Source organism: Bombina bombina, chromosome 1 (assembly GCF_027579735.1).
Source record: "Bombina bombina isolate aBomBom1 chromosome 1, aBomBom1.pri, whole genome shotgun sequence".
Taxonomy (NCBI): Eukaryota; Metazoa; Chordata; class Amphibia; order Anura; family Bombinatoridae; genus Bombina; species Bombina bombina.
This window is the reverse complement of record NC_069499.1, coordinates 1,406,730,856-1,406,746,330: the sequence shown is the minus strand read 5'-3', so window position 1 is coordinate 1,406,746,330 and position 15,475 is coordinate 1,406,730,856. Positions and strand designations below refer to the sequence as shown.

The 15,475-nt window shown below is 42.6% G+C and overlaps 1 protein-coding gene across 1 annotated transcript in view; it reads right to left on the bottom strand.

Moving 5' to 3' along the window:
* The window catches only part of IQGAP3 (IQ motif containing GTPase activating protein 3), a 297,924-nt gene that overhangs the window by 155,610 nt on the left and 126,839 nt on the right, over nucleotides 1-15,475 (bottom strand). The gene's annotated exons all lie outside the window — the stretch shown is intronic.

Below are 15,475 nucleotides of genomic sequence, written 5' to 3'. Positions count from 1 at the left end.
GATACGGGAGGGACAAGACAGGGAACCTCAATGAAAGACACCACTGCTTGAAGAACCTTTCTCCCAAAAAAAACTACCTCAGCCGAAGCAAGAGTGACAAATTCATAGAATCTTGAAAAAGTGTGAAGAGAGGACCAAGTTGCAGCCTTGCAATTCTGATCCACAGAAGCTTCTTTTTGAACGCCCATGAAGAAGCAACAGCCCTAACGGAATGAGCCGTAACTCTCTCTGGAGGCTGTTGTCCAGCAGCTTCAAATGCAAAACATAGGATACTCTTCAGCCAAAAAGAAAAGTAGTAGCCGTAGCTTTCTGACCCTTGCGTTTGCCTGAGAAAACCACAAACAAAGAAGAAGACTGACAACAGTCCTTAGTCGCTTGCAGGTAAAACTAAAGCACAGACCATGTCCAAATTGTGCAGAAGTCTTTCCTTCTGAGAAGGATTAGTACACAAGGAAGGAACAACAATCTCCTGAATAATGTTCTGATCCGAACATCCTTAGAAAAAATCCTAAATTTAGTATGTAAAAACTACCTTATCTGAATGGAAAGAAGATAAGGAACTAAAACTGTAATTTCGAGAGCTCTCCAAGCAGAAGAAAAAGCAACAAGAAATAAAACTTTCCAAGATAACTTAATATCTAAGGAAAGCATAGGCTCAAACCAAGCCCCTTGAGAACTAAATTCAGACTCCATGGAGGAGTAACTGGTATGAACACAGGCCTGATCTTGCCCAAGGCCTGACAACATGATTGTACATCTGGCACATCTGCCAGATGTTAGTGTAACAAAATAGACTAAGACAAATTTGACCCTTTAGGGAACTTGATGATAAACCTTTCTCCAAACCCTCTTGGAGAAAAAACAAAATTCTAGGAATCCCAACTCTACTCCATGAGTAGTCCATGAATTCACACCAATAGAGATATTTATGATAAATGTTTCTAGTGACACGCTTACGAGCCTGAATCATGGTTTCAATGACCTAGTCAGAAAAACCCCTGCTTGGATAATATTAAGCGTTCAATCTCCAAGCAGACAGTTTCGAAGAAACCAGATCTGAGAGAAGGAGGGGCCCTTGATTAGAAGGTCCTTCCTCAACAGAAGTCTCCAAGGTGGCAGAGATGACATGTTCACCAGATTTGTATACCAAATCCTGCGAGGTTAAGCCGGAGCTATGAGGATCACTGATGCCCTCTCCTGCTTTATTTGAGCAATGACCCGAGGAAGAAAAGCCAACGGAGGAAAATAAAAAAACTGGATAACACTTTCGGATGGAGTTCCCACTCCCCCGGATGAAAAGTCTGCCTGCTCAAAAACATCCGTCTCCTAGTTTTCCACCCCTGTGATGTGGATCGCCGACAGACAGCAAGAATGGGCCACCGCCCACTAAAATATTTTTGACCCCTCTATCATTGCCAAGGAACTCCTCATTCCTCCCCGACGATTGATGAAAGTCACTGACTTTATTTTGTTCGACTAAAACCTGAGAAACTGGACTGAGGCTAACTGAGGCCAGGCGAAACATTGTAGATCGCTCTCAGTTCCAGAATGTTTATAAGAAGAACAGACTCTGGCTGAGTCCAAACCTCCTGAGCCCTTAGAGAGCCCCAGACTGCTCCCCACCCTACAAGGCTGGCGTCTGTAGTCACAATCACCCAAGATGGTCTGCGAAAGCAGGTTCCCTGGAATAGATGATCCAGACACAACACCATTGAAGAGAATCCCTTGTCTCCTGCTCCAGTAGTATTCGAGGAGACAAATCTGTATAATCTCTGATCCATTGCCAGAGCATGCTTAAATGCAGAGATCTGAGATGAAACCGAGCAAACGGGATGATGTCCATTGCCGCCACCATCTGCCCGAATACCTCCATGCACTGAGCCACTGAAAGCCGAGGAATGGATGTATAACTAGAGAAGAATCAATACTCTGATTTCCTGACATTCTGTCAGAAAAATCTTCATTGATATGGAATCTTTTATGGTTCCTCAGAAAGGTACCCTTGTGAATGGGACTGAGGTACTCTTTTCCAAATTTACCTTCCACTTGTGAGATCGCGGGAAGGATAACACCATCTCTATGTGACATCTTACTTGCTGTAAGGATGGCGCCTGGACCAGGATGTCGTCCAGATAGAGCGCCACCGCAATGCCCCGAAACTGAAGCACTGCCAACAGCAATCCCAGAGCTCTTGTGAAAACTAAGAGATGTGGCAAGACCCACGAACTGGAAGCATTTGTCCAAAAAGGCAAACCTTAGAATCTTGAGACGATTCCTGAGAATGGCACATAAAGGTACGTGTCCTTTAAATCCACTGTTGTCATAAATTGACCCTCTTGGATCAAGGGAAGAATAGAACTAATAGTTTCCATCTTGAAGGACAGTACACTAAGAAATTTGTTTAGACTCTTGAGATCTAAAAGTGGTCTGAAGGTTACCTCTTCTTTGGGAACCACAAACCGATCGGGACAAAAAAAACAAAACAGACCCTGTACCCGTAGTGGGACCGGAACAATCACTCCCAGGTCTGAGAGGTCTCCTACACAGTGTAAAAACGCCTCTCCTTTTATCTGATCTGCAGATAATCTTGAAAACAGAAACCTGCCTCTGGGAGGAAAACTCTTTGAACTCTGATTTGTGTCCCTGGGACACTATTTTCTATTGCACAGGGATCCTGAACATCACGAACCCAAGCCTGAGCAAAGACGGAAATTCTGCCTCTACAAGATCCGGTCCCAGATCGGGGGCATGTCCTTCACGCTGTATTTGATTCAACAGCAGGCTATTTGACTTTTTTTTTTAAATTCTTTAAACTCCAAAAGATATTACTTTCGTCAAGCCAGATCCCAACAAGGTCTTCCCCTTGTAATGAATAGCTAAAAGCTTAAACTTAGAGCATACATCCGTAGAACAACGTTCTAACCATAAGACCCTGTGAGCTGGAACAGAGAACTCCCAGTTTGATAACTTGAAGGGAAGAATTCAAAATAAAGGAATTAGCCAACTCGAAAGCTTTTATCCTATTCTGGATCTTTATCCAGGGGAGTTTCTGACTAATAGCATCAGACAACGTATCAGACCAATATGCCGTCGCACTAGCGACGGTAGCAAAGTACACAGCAGGTTGCCATCGTAAGCCCTGGTGTACATCCCTTTTCTAATTCTTGTCCATAGGACCTTTGAACCCAACTATCCTCTAAGGTTATCGTAGCTCTCTTAGCTTAAGCTGGAAACTACCCCTTCCACTAGGGATGCACCAAAATTTCGTCCGAAAATGGCATTTTTGGTTATTTCGGTTTTTTGCTTTTAATTTTCGGTAAAATTGTGTAGCATATTTCAAATTTGATGCCAGCCTAGAGCTGCTGTTTGAGTTCATTACTTGACTTACTGTTTTGCATATAATAATAGTTTTCTAGGACTAAACTTTATTTTGATAATTGGTAAAAAAACAAACAAAAAAACACAAACAGAACTAAATAAAGAATAATACTAGCGATGCACCAAAATTTGGGTCGCCAAAAATGTGAAATTCCAATTTCGGCCCAAAGAGGACAAAAATGGCTAAAAATATACAGCCCTCCCCTGTTCTATTGAGTTAAATGTCTATCCTTAGCATAAGGTGAGCAGCACAGCACTGGCATGGTACACAGAGCACACACATAAGTACCATTACATGATGATATTTGAAACCAGCAGTGCCCTTTTTTTTTTTTTAGAAGGAAACCAAAGTGCTGAATACAGTTTTCAAAGGAGGATAAGTACCATGTTTATAAACACTCGATATTATCAGACACAGCCCTAAGCACACATAGTGAATATGTATAAGCCTTATATACAGTGTTCATTCATCAGCCTCATGTGCGTAGACATTCTAATCGCCTGAGGCAAATATGCGTGCACACTACATATGCATAAGCCCCAAGGTCACACACAGTTGGTACAAATTAGCACCCACCAGACAGTGTATACAAAAAAAGCACAGTAACTTTCTATAACCACCTTGCACGTAAGGTCGTAGCTAAGTCCGGTGGTCCTGGTGATAGGTGACAGGCAGACTCCATTTGGGGCTCAGGACATATAATCTGACGGGTCAGTGTGAGACCCAAACCAGGAAATATACGATGAGAGACGATCAGGTGCAGCCATACCTATCGCACGGAAAACTACACCCAAAAACAAAACATATCCACCTTGTATTGTTGTCTGACTATAGCCATGCTCTCCCTTGTAGAGCTCCACCAGTTTCACTGCAGATCACGCCCTACGGTACAAGTGACCACGCCCATTTGTTGGAGCTTTACCGCCTACAAGCTCTCTCAGCTACACACACACACACACACACACACACTGTAGTTAAAAAAAGAAAAGAGAACATTTCGGTTTTGTTTCGGTTTTCGGCCAGGGGCATCCTGAATTTTCGGTATCGGTTTCGGTCCAGAAATTTCATTTCGGTGCATCCCTACCTTCCACCCTAGTGAATGTTTGCCCAGCCTCCTTAGCTAAGCCGGCTATGGAAACCATCTAATTAAATATAGGGAATGCGGTTCCTTCCATTCCTAATAACTTGGACGCACCAGGATAGATAACATCGGTAGTGTCAGGGTCGCCCAGGGTAGCTAAAACCTCCTAAAGTAACAAATGGAGGGGATCAAGCTAAAAAACAGAGAAAAACAACCTCAGGATCAAATAAAGATATTATTCATCTGAGTCTGAGAATTCTCTCTCAGATAATCCCAAAGTATCTTCCTCTTTCAGGTAACAGGGAAGAACCATTCGTAATAGCAACTATTGAATCAATCACCCTAAATGATTGAAAATAATTCCTCTAGTAATGTTGTCTACCACGTGGTAAAAAACATATAATGCATGAAATGCAGAGTAACTCCGGGTGGAGTGAGAGGAAGCGCAGGGCACTGCATGTGAGCGAGAAAAATCTTGTGGGACACTATAGGAGAAAATAGTGGCATAGCTGGACCATTGTCCACAGACTCCTAAAACAGCAAACGTCTTAGAAGGAGTAAGTTCAGAAAAAAGTGAATTTTTTTATTAAAAATTGACACATAAAAAAAGTTACTGTCTCTTTAAATTTTAAAAGTAACCTTTATATTGCTGTGTGCAGAAGCAAGCTAAATTAGTATGCCAATATTGCTGTTCATAGACATCGCCATGACATTAAAGAAGCAATGTCTTGTGCAGCAATTCCAGATGGAAATTGCAAGGAACCGCAGGGCACTGCATGTGAGATAGGAAAAAGAAAATTTATGCTTACCTGATAAATGTGTTTCTTTTTAGACACGAGTCCACGAATTTCATCCTTATTTGTGGGATTACGCCTCCTGGTCAGCAGGAGGAGGCAAAGAGCACCGCAGCAGAGCTGTATAAATAGCTCCTCCCTTCCCTCCCACTCCAGTCATTCGACCGAAGTTAGGAAGAGAAAGGAAAAGCCAAGGTGCAGAAGTGTCTGAAGTTTACAAAAATTATTAACCTGTCTCAGAGAACAGGGCAGGCCATGGACTCGTGTCTAAAAAGAAACAAAATTTATCAGGTAAGCATAAATTTTCTTTTCTTTTTAAAGACACGATGAGTCCACGGATTTCATCCTTACTTGTGGGATAAAATACCAAAGCTATAGTACACGGATGAAAAGGGAGGGACAAGACAGGGAACCTAAACGGAAGGCACCACTGCTTGAAGAACTTTCCTCCCAAAAACAACCTCAGCCGAGGCAAAAGTATCAAATTTATAAAATTTAGAAAAAGTATGAAGAGAAGACCAAGTTGCAGCCTTGCAAATCTGTTCAACAGAAGCATAATTTTTGAATGCCCATGAGGAAGCCACAGCCCTAGTGGAATGAGCCGTAATTCGTTCAGGAGGCTGCTGTCCAGCAGTCTCATATGCAAAACGGATGATACTCTTCAGCCAAAAAGAAAGAGGTAGCCGTAGCTTTCTGACCCCTACGTTTCCCTGAAAAAAAGATGATTGTCGAAAATCCTTAGTCGCTTGTAAGTAGAACTTTAAAGCACGGACTACGTCTAAATTATGTAACAGACGTTCCTTCTTAGAAGGATTAGGACACAAGGAAGGAACAACGATCTCCTGATTAATATTCTTGTTAGAAACAACTTTAGGAAAAAAAACAGGTCTTGTAGGTAACACCACCTTATCTGAATGGAAAATAAGGTAAGGAGAATCATATTGTAATGCCGAAAGCTCAGATACTCTTCGAGCAGAAGAAATAGCAACCAAAAATAAAACTTTCCAAGATAATAACTTAATATCTATGGAATGCATAGGTTCCAACTGAACTTCCTTGAAGAACTCTAAGAACTAAATTTAAACTCCAAGGAGGGGCAACTGGTCTAAATACAGGCCTGATTCTAGTCAGAGCCTGACAAAAAGATTGCACATCTGGAACATCTGCCAGACGCTTTTGTAACAAAATAGACAAAGCAGAAATCTGTCCCTTTAAGGAACTTTCCGATAACCCTTTCTCCAATCCTTCTTGAAGAAAAGACAAAATCCTAGGAATCCTAACCCTACTCCATGAGTAGCTCTTAGATTCACACCAATAAAGATATTTACGCCATATCTTATGGTAAATTTTCCTAGTGACAGGCTTACATGCCTGAATTAAAGTATCTATAACTGAATCAGAAAAACCTCACTTAGACAAAATTAAGCGTTCAATCTCCAAGCAGTCAGCTGCAGAGAAACTAGATTCGGGTGATGGAAGGGACCCTGAATGAGAAGATACTTCCTCAATTGAAGCTTCCACAGTGGCCGAGATGACATGTCCACCAGATCGGCATAACAAATCCTGCGAGGCCACGCAGGAGCAATGAGGATCACCAATGTCCTCTCCTGTTTGATTCGAGCAATCACCCGGGGAAGGAGAGCAAACGGGGGAAATACATATGCTAGGTTGAACGACCAAGGAACTGCCAAGGCATATATCAGCTCGGCCTGGGGATCCCTGGACCTGGACTCGTATCTCGGAAGCTTGGCATTCTGACGAGACGCCATAAGGTCCAATTCCGGCCAACCCCATCTGAGAATCAGGCTCGAAAATATTTCCGGATGGAGCCCCCACTCTCCCGGATGAAAAGTCTGCCTGCTCAGAAAATCTGCCTCCCAGTTCTCCACCCCTGGGATGTAGATTGCCGACAGATGACAAGAGTGAGCCTCCGCCCACTGAATTATTTTGGCTACCTCCATCATTGCCAAGGAACTCCTTGTTCCTCCCTGATGATTGATGTAAGCCACTGTCGTTATGTTGTCCGACTGAAATCTGATGAATTGGGCCGAGGCCAACTGAGGCCAGGCTTGAAGCGCATTGAATATCGCCCTTAACTCTAGAATGTTGATAGGAAGTAGAGATTCTGCTTGAGTCCATACTCCTTAAGCCCTTAAGGAGCTCCAGACTGCTCCCCAACCTAACAGGCTGGCATCCGTTGTCACAATCACCCACGCGGGTCTGCGAAAGCATGTCCCCTGGGATAGATGATCCAGCGACAACCACCATAGAAGAGAGTCCCTTGTCTCCTGATCTAGGGTTATTCGAGGAGACAAATCTGTATGATCTCCATTCCATTGCCTGAGCATGCATAACTGCAGAGGCCTGAGATGAAAACATGCAAACGGTATGATGTCCATTGCCGCCACCATCAATCCGATTACCTCCATGCACTGAGCCACTGACGGCCAAGGATTGGACTGAAGGGCTCGACATGTATTCAGAATTTTTCCCTTCCTGACCTCAGTCAGAAAAATTTTCATTGACACAGAGTCGATCAGGGTTCCCAGAAAAGGCACCCTTGTCCGAGGAATTAACGAACTCTTTTCCAGATTTACCTTTTACCCGTGAGTTCTCAGGAAGGCTAGCACAATGTTGGTATGAGATCTTACTAGATGGAAAGATGACGCCTGGATCAAAATATCGTCCAGATAAGGCACCACCGCAATGCCCCGCGGTCTTAGAAACGCCAGTAGAGACCCCAGAACCTTTGTGAAAATTCTAGGCGCCGTGGCCAGACCGAAAGGAAGAGCCACAAACTGAAAATGTTTGTCCAGAAAGGCAAACCTCAGGAACTTGTGATGATCTCTGTGGATAGGAACGTGAAGATAAGAATACTTTAGATCCACTGTAGTCATAAATTGACCGTCCTGGATCAATGGAAGAATGGTACGAATAGTTTCCATCTTGAAAGATGGAACTCTGAGAAACTTGTTTAGACTCTTGAGGTCTAAAATAGGTCTGAAAGTTCCCTCTTTTTTGGGAACTACAAACAGATTTGAATAAAATCCCTGTCCCTGAAGTGGAACGGGACAGATTACTCCCATGGAGGAGAGGTCTCTTACACAACGTAAGAACGCCTCTCTTTTTATCTGGTCTACAGACAATCTTGAAAGAAGAAACCTTCCTCAGGGGGATGAATTTCTGAACTCTAGTTTGTATCCCTGAGACACTATTTCTATCGCCCAGGGATCCTGAACATCTCGCATCCAAGCCTGGACGAAGAAGGAAAGTCTGCCCCCTACTAGATCCGGTCCCGGATCGGGAGCCACTTGGAAGCAGCAGCGGGCTTCTTGGATTCTTTACCCTTGTTCCAAGACTGGTTGGGTCTCCACGTAGACTTGGATTGTGAATAGTTCCCTTCCTGTTTAGAGGAAGAGGAAGAGGGGATCCCCTTGAAATTTCAAAAGGAACGAAAATTACTCTGTCGACCTCTCTGTTTGGATTTCTTATCCTGAGGGAGGAGATGACCCTTGCCTCCCGTGATGTCATAAATAATTTCTTTCAAGTCAGGTCCGAACAGGGTTTTTCCCTTGTAAGGAATAGCCAAAAGTTTAGACTTGGATGACACATCCGCAGACCAAGACTTTAACCATAAGGCTCTGCGTGCTAAGATGGAAAACCCCAAACTCTTAGCCGCCAGTTTAGTAATCTGCAAAGAAGTATCCGTAATAAATGAATTAGCTAATTTAAGAGCTTTAATCCGATCCTGTATCTCTGCCAAAGAAGTCTCAGTCTTAAGAAACTTATCCAGAGCATCAAACCAATAAGCTGCCGGTTATATGTTCACCCAGGGTTGCTTTTACATCTTCTTCAGGAGACCCTCCAACTTCTTATCCATAGGGTCTTTAAAAGCATAACTATCCTCAATAGGAATAGTAGTTTGTTTAGCCAGAGTAGAAATAGCTCCCTCCACCTTAAGGACCGTCTGCCAAGAGTGCCTAATAGTGTCAGCTATAGGGTACATCTTTTTAAAAACAGGAGACGGAGAGAAGGGAATACCTGGTCTCTCCCATTCCTTAGCAATAATATCTGAAGTTCTCTTGGGAACTGGGAAGACATCGGAATAAGAAGGAACTTCTAGATATCTATTCAACTTACTCAATTTCTCTGGAGGAACCACTATTGAATCACAGTCGTCCAGAGTCACCAAAACCTCCCTCAATAATAAGCGGAGGTGTTCCAGCTTAAACCTGAAGGAAACCACTTCTGAATCCATCAGTGGTAAAGCACTTCCTGAATCAGAAAGTTCATCTTCGGATAGGACCTCTATACCCTCCAATTCAGAGCCCTGAGAGGGTACATCTGAGATCGTCATCAAAGCATCAGAGGCTGCATTGCCCACGTGGTTCTCCTTCCTTCTACGTTTGCCTTGAAATACGGGAAAGGCAGATAACGCATCAGAAAGAGTAGATGACATAACTGCAGATATGTCCTTTAATGTAATGGCTCCGCTTGAGCGGGCGCTAAGGGCTGTGACACTTGGGGAGAAAGTTGCGGCATACTCTGTATCTCATCATTAGAACCCTGAGAATCATCCTCTTTAGTCAATTTTTTATCAAAGAAAATTAGCTCTCTAAAATGTAACGCCTTCTCAATGCATGAGGGACAAAAAGTAACAGGAGGTTCCACATTGGCATTCAAACACATGGAACATGTAACATTCTGAAGATCTTCCATGATAAAAAAAATTTAGGCCTTAAAATAGATAATTTAAGACAAAAAAATATATGAGAACAGCACTAATATAAATGATGGCTGATTATATCCTCTAAAACAGAGAGTATACTGTGCCTTTAAAAGTTAAAAACTAACATTTTTACTGCACAAAAAAACAACTGACATTTAATTCCATATTGTAAGAAAATTAAATAAAAAAATTAAAGGACACCTCTTCGCCTCAACAGCTCAGCTGAGGCGCCTATCTGCCCCCGCGGTACACCGACTGCTCCAAACCGTGCTTCAGAACACTTAAGACCGTTTGCTTTAACTATCAACCATGTGGTCTACAATGCAAGTTGCTCTGCGAGGAGGCTCACTGCACGCCAGGACTCCCTAGGAGAAATAACTGTGCGACTTCTCCCGAGCGCGCGAAAGTTAAGCCCCGTCCATCGTGGGCGTCCTTCCAAACCTTCCGGCTAAACCATGCCAAATGCTTATGTTGCGTAATACTAGTTGCCGGTCAGAGTAAAACACTTGTTACAAAAAAGTAAAAATACACCCCCATGCACTGGAGCTTAAGGTTACAGCTCCGGAAATAAAAAACATAATTTATGTAAGAACTTACCTGATAAATTCATTTCTTTTATATTGGCAAGAGTCCATGAGCTAGTGACATATGGGATATACAATCCTACCAGGAGGGGAAAAGTTTCCCAAACCTCAAAAAGCCTATAAATACACCCCTCACCACACCCACAATTCAGTTTAATGAATAGCCAAGCAGTGGGGTGATAAAGAAAGGAGTAGAAAGCATCAACAAAGGAAATTTGGAAATAATTGTGCTTTATACAAAAAATCATGACCACCATAAAAAGGGTGGGCCTCATGGACTCTTGCCAATATGAAAGAAATTAATTTATCAGGTAAGTTCTTACATAAATTATGTTTTCTTTCATGTAATTGGCAAGAGTCCATGAGCTAGTGACATATGGGATATCAATACCCAAGATGTGGAGTCTTCTACTCAAGAGTCACTAGAGAGGGAGGGAATAAAAATAAAAACAGCCATATTCCGCTGAAAAAATTAATCCACAACCCAAAAAAATAAGTTTATTTCATTTTTGAAAGAAAAAATATTAAAACAAAAGCAGAAGAATCAAACTGAAACAGCTGCCTGAAGAACTGCTTCCGAAGAAGCAAATACATCAAAACGGTAGAATTTAGTAAATGTATGTAAAGAGGAGCAAGTCGCCGCTTTGCAAATCTGATCAACTGAAGCTTCATTCTTAAAAGCCCACGAAGTGGAGACTGATCTAGTAGAATGAGCTGCAATTCTCTGAGGCGGGGCCTGACCCGACTCCAAATAAGCTTGATGAATCAAAAGTTTCAACCAAGAAGCCAAGGATATAGCAGAAGCCTTCTGACCTTTCCTAGGACCAGAAAATAAAACAAATAGACTGGAAGTCTTCCTGAAATCTTTAGTAGCTTCAATATAATATTTCAAAGCTCTTACCACATCCAAAGAATGTAAGGATCTTTCCAAAGAATTCTTAGGATTAGGACACAAGGAAGAGACAACAATTTCTCAATTAATGTTGTTAGAATTCACAACCTTAGGTAAAAATTGAAAAGAAGAAGTCCGCAAAACTGCCTTATCCTGATGAAAAATCAGAAAAGGAGACTCACAAGAGCAGATAGCTCAGAAACTCTTCTAGCAGAAGAGATAGCCAAAAGGAACAACACTTTCCAAGAAAATAGTTTAATGTCCAAAGAATGCATAGGCTCAAATGGAAGAGCCTATAAAGCCTTCAGAACCAAATTAAGACTCAAAGGAGGAGAAATTGATTTAATGACAGGCTTTATACGAACTAAAGCCTGTACAAAACAGTGAACATCAGGAAGTATAGCAATCTTTCTGTGAAATAAAACAGAAAGAGCGGAGATTTGACCTTTCAAGGAACTTGCAGACAAACCCTTATCCAAACCATCCTGAAGGAACTGTAAAATTCTAGGAATTCTAAAAGAATGCCAAGAGAATTTATGAGAAGAACACCATGAAATGTAAGTCTTCCAAACTCTATAATAAATCTTTCTGGAGACAGATTTACGAGCTTGTAGCATAGTATTAATCACTGAGTCAGAGAAACCTCTATGACTTAGAACTAAGCGTTCAATTTCCATACCTTCAAATTTAATGATTTGAGATCCTGATGGAAAAACAGACCTTGAGATAGTAGGTCCGGCCGTAACGGAAGTGGCCAAGGCTGGCAACTGGACATCCGAACCAGATCCGCATACCAAAACCTGTGTGGCCATGCTGGAGCCACCAGCAACACAAAAGACTGTTCCATGATGATTTTGGAGATCACTCTTGGAAGGAGAACTAGAGGCGGGAAGATATAAGCAGGATGATAACACCAAGGAAGTGTCAGTGCATCCACTGCCTCCGCCTGAACATCCCTGGACCTGGACAGGTATCTGGGAAGTTTCTTGTTTAGATGAACAATCTGAGAAAACACATCTGGATGGAGAGACCACTCCCCTGGATGTAAAGTCTGGCGGCTGAGATAATCCGCCTCCCAATTGTCTACACCTGGGATATGCACCGCAGAGATTAGACAGGAGCTGGATTCCGCCCAAGCAAGTATTCAAGATACTTCTTTCATAGCTTGGGGACTGTAAGTCCCACCCTGATGATTGACATAAGCCACAGTTGTGATATTGTCTGTCTGAAAACAAATGAACGGTTCTCTCTTTAGCAGAGGCCAAAACTGAAGAGCCCTGAGAATTGTACGGAGTTCTAAAATATTTATTGGTAATCTCGCCTCTTGAGATTTCCAAACCCCTTGTGCTGTCAGAGATCCCCAAACAGCTCCCCAACCTGAAAGACTCGCATCTGTTGAGATCACAGTCCAGGTTGGACGAACAAAAGAAGCTCCTTGAACCAAACGATGGTGATCTATCCACCATGTCAGAGATTGTCGTACATTGGGATTCAAGGATATTGATTGTGATATCTTTGTATAATCCCTGCACCATTGATTCAGCATGCAAAGCTGTAGAGGTCTCATGTGAAAACGAGCAAAGGGGATCGCGTCCGGTGCTGCAGTCATGATACCTAAAACTTCCATGCACATAGCCACTAAAGGGAATGACAGACTGAAGGTGCCGGCATGCTGCAACCAATTTTAAACGTCTCTTGTCTGTTAGAGACAGAGTCATGGACACTGAATCTATCTGGAAGCCTAAAAAAGGTGAACCTTGTTTGAGGAATCAAGAAACTTTTTCGTAAATTGATCCTCCAACCATGTTTCCGAAGAAACAACACTAGTTGATTCATGTGAGATTCTGCAGTATGTAAAGACTGAGCTAGTACCAAGATATCGTCCAAATAAGGAAACACCGCAATACCCTGTTCTCTGATTACAGATAGTAGGGCACCCAGAACCTTTGAAAAGATTCTTGGAGCTGTTGCTAGGCCAAATGGAAGAGCAACAAATTGGTAATGCTCGTCTAGAAAAGAGAATCTCAGAAACTGATAGTGTTCTGGATGAATCGGAATATGAAGGTATGCATCCTGCAAGTCTATTGTGGACATATAATGTCCTTGCTGAACAAAAGGCAGAATAGTCCTTATAGTCACCATCTTGAAAGTTGGTACTCATACATAACGATTCAAAATTTTCAGATCCAGAACTGGTCTGAATAAATTTTCTTTCTTTGGTACAATGAATAGGTTTGAATAAAACCCCAAACCTTGTTCCTGAGGAGGAACTGGCATGATTACCCCTTAATAAAGAAAGAGAAAAAAACTACCATATTCATCCACAAAGAAGATAATGCACAGAGAAAACATGATTGTAATTGTAAAGCGCGGCTAATCCCTCTTAAGGTACTCAAGACGCTGCTCAGTTTATCAACCTCGAAAGGAGTAAAGGCTGAGTAGACCTTGCCGGGGATCGAACTTGCAACCCTCGGTTTGCCACAGTGCAGAGTATTCACAGTGCATTAGTATGCTGAGCTAGCTTCCAGCTAGCATAAGGAACTCCAGAAAAAAAACCCCACTAAAAAGGGCACGAGTCCTAAATAAAAACACAGAGCCAAAACCTGATAAACCGGGTCAGGCTAACAGAGACTCAACCAGTCTTATAGAAACAAGGGGAGGCAACGCCCAGACCCCAAAAATACAGAAACCATGGGATAAGACCGGGAGTCTGAAACAGAGAGGATCTTCCCCTAACACAGTGCAACCACACTCTAGAAAGCAACTGAAGACAAAAGGTCCCCAAGTCGCAAAAAGGTATCTCAGAATACAGAAATATTCAGAACGAAACTTTGTGCAGCAAGCTAAGATAGGTCTGACGAACAACATCTGAAGCAAAAACATTGCACGCTGCAGTTATCTAAAAATTACTCTGAAACTTAAATACTTGCAGGGCAAGTAGAAAGCAGCTGAAGATAGGATCCTTCAGATTGCTAAGCATTCACTAACCAGCGGATAACATCGCAGGCCATCTAAGAGCCGCCAGTCCTTCCCACAAATCTTGAATGTGGAGAAAGGAGAAACCTCAAAAAGGCTTACTGTACCTCGAATGCTCCGAGGACGAAATAGCAGAGCAACAGATCATGCTCCAACACCACCAGACCAGCCCAAACGACAGACATGTCTGATAGACGGGGGGACAGAAAGACCCCAACCACAAGCCCCCAAGGAATGGAGAGAAAAAAAGGGGGACTCACCCACCCCAAGAGCTCGGGTGCCAACCCAATCCTCCAAAATAAGGCACTGCCAAGTAGAACACCCTAGGACCTGGAACAGAGAAGTGCAATAGATCCGTAGGAAGACCTGTCACAACTCTCTTAGACAGTCTATCAATTTCAAGATCAATTTCCAGCAGGTGGAACAGAGCCCACAGAGCAGCAGATGCTGCCCCTTACAGAAATAAGCCACCTGACCCAACCTCCTACACACAGGGCAGGACAAAAACCCTCCAGAGAGAGGAAACCCCAACTCATAAGGAAGATAAACTATCCCCTCCAAAGGGAAGGGCACAGTAAGAGCAGTGCACATGTCTACAAGACATGAAACCATAGTATGATCAAAACACAGATCAAATGAAAAAAGAAAATTTATGCTTACCTGATAAATGTATTTCTTTTTTGACACGATGAGTCCACGGATCACCTTAATTACTAATGGGATATTCACCTCCTGGTCAGCAGGAGGAGGCAAAGAGCACCACAGCAGAGCTGTTAAATAGCTCCTCCCTTCCCTCCCACTCCAGTCATTCGACCAAAGTTAAGGAAAGAAAGGAAGGAAATGCCAAGGTGTAGGTGTGTCTGAAGTTTACAATAACCCACAACCTGTCTTACAAGAACAGGGCGGGCCATGGACTCATCGTGTCAAAAAAGAAATACATTTATCAGGTAAGCATAAATTTTCTTTTTTATGACACGATGAGTCCACGGATCATCTTAATTACTAATGGGATTCAATACCCAAGCTAGTACACAGATGAT